This window comes from Penaeus chinensis, chromosome 39 (assembly GCF_019202785.1).
Source record: "Penaeus chinensis breed Huanghai No. 1 chromosome 39, ASM1920278v2, whole genome shotgun sequence".
In the NCBI taxonomy this organism is placed as follows: Eukaryota; Metazoa; Arthropoda; class Malacostraca; order Decapoda; family Penaeidae; genus Penaeus; species Penaeus chinensis.
The window spans coordinates 14912495-14914994 of NC_061857.1; positions in this window are offsets into that span (position 1 = coordinate 14912495).

The window sequence follows — 2500 nt, forward strand, 5'->3', positions numbered from 1 at the left end:
TTACTTGGTTTTATTAGTTTATCGATGGTTTATCAGTTAAATTACTTGGTTTTATTTGTTTATCGATGGTTTATCAGTTCAATTACTTGGTTTTATTAGTTTATCGATGGTTTATCAGTTAAATTACTTGGTTTTATTAGTTTATCGATGGTTTATCAGTTAAATTACTTGGTTTTATTAGTTTATCGATGGTTTATCAGTTAAATTACTTGGTTTTATTAGTTTATCGATGGTTTATCAGTTAAATTACTTGGTTTTATTAGTTTATCGATGGTTTATGGTTTTATCAGTTAATTACTTGGTTTTATTAGTTTATCGATGGTTTATCAGCCGAATTACATTTATAGTTTCATGGTTGGTTTATCAGCTAAATTACTTGGTTTTGTCAGTTTCTCTCGAGTTTATTAAGAGGATTTCTTTTGTGTAAGGTATTATTAGTTTACGAATTTATGTGTTGCATTCCCTGATTGTTAGTTTGTCAGTGGAATTATACAAAGAGTTAGTGACGGATTCTGAAGAAATTTTACGGGCGTTGGAACGAACGATTTCATTTTAGTGGTGATCTCTGGTAGATAAAGTACTGGGAGATAGATTAAGAGTAGAATTGTGGTAAGTTTGGGGCTGTTTGCGGTAGATTGAGGTCGATGAGGGTAGATTACGAAAAAAAAAGATGTGGGTTTAGATGTGGTTAGCTATAAAGGGGCTTTTGTGGTTGATAATTAAAATCTTTTGGTGGATCCGAGTTGATTATTGTGGAATTTTGGTACTGAGTGAAAGTAGCTGAGGTTGGAATTGAGAAAGAATTTACTAGGCTTTGTAAGTGGAGAAAAAGAAAGTTGGTTGGAATTGACGGCGCAGATTTTCACTTTCTTGAGCACTTCCGAGTTATTGAAAATTGCTGTTTCAATTAATAAGTTCACTACGGTAATAACTATGTTTGTAATTAGTTTATATAATCATTTACGTCTTCGCGGTGAAGAAAATTATACATTTTCTACCATTGGGAGAAATATATATATATATATATATATATATATATTTATATATATATAAAACTATTATTATATTTTCCCTAATAGCATTGACTTGTTCAGAAACCAAATGAGAAAACAAATTAATATAACAAGCGTAAGTCTAAAAATATAACATTGCCACACTGCCTGCGTAGCCTTGCTCAGATCTGTGAATGCATCTTAATGAATTATTCAGTTCGCCAACTTCAGCACAGGATTATCCATCAAATACCATCCATGCAGCTTGCTTTTTGCTTTTATAATGATATACACATGTGTGTGTGTGTGTGTGTACTGTAGTAAACTGAATGAAGTAGCTTCCTATCCTGGGGATTATTAGCTGCAAAAATCCAGACTTCCTTTCTCCAAGTAAACAAAAAAAGCTAAGAAAAAATAAAGACTCATTCAAAACTCATACAAATGTGATGCACAAAAACTTAATTAGAACAATCATAAAGTTACGATGACAAAAAAAAAAAAAATCTCAAATTAACACAGAGTCGAATGAAAAGAAAAGAAAAAACAAGAAAAAAAAAATAATAATTACCACACATCCGAATGAAGTACGACATAACACAAGCCTCTGCAAATACAGAAGAGGAGGCTCCCATCTGCACTAACCTCGCCTTCAGCCTCCACTTCCGACCGCCACGCGCGCTTCCCCCGCCGAGCCAGACCCGAATTCGGGCTAACTTAATTAAATCCAACATACCCCAATCCTCTGTTAATGACCCCATTCATCTCGAGGCCGACGGAAAGGTTCGAGTGACAATTTTACGTCGAACAGCTGCTCGGAGGCGCCCCTTCATTTGTCCGTCTCGGCGAGGCTTCGACCTCCGGGCGGAGGCGAGGCCGGGCGCCTGCCGAGGAGGTCGCCGAAACTGCTGGTTTATCTAGATTTGATGCGGTGGAGATACTTAGCCTGGGAATTTGTCTCTCGCTCTCGCTCGCTCGTTCTTGACAATATATATATATATATATATATATATATATATATATATATATATATATATATATATATATATATATATATATACACATATATATACATATATGTGTGTGTGCGAGTGTGTGTGTGTGTGTGTGTGTGTGTGTGTGTGTGTGTGTGTGTGTGTCTGTCTGTGCATAAACATTCATTCATATATATATGTGTGTGTGTGTGTGCATATATATATACGTATATATATATATATATATATATATATATATATATATATATATATATATATACATGTATATACTGTATATAAGTACAATTACCACAACATATTTGTTGATCGTCCATTTTCTTGATGATCATTTTTATTAATAGCTGATATCATCGTCAGCAGTATTAGTATTTATTATCATTATCATCAGCGTTAGCATTATCATCATTATCATTATTATTAATATTATTTTTATTATTATTATCATTACTTCTACTATTATTGCTATTATCATTTTTATTATCATTATCATCATCATCAGTATTATTAATATCATTA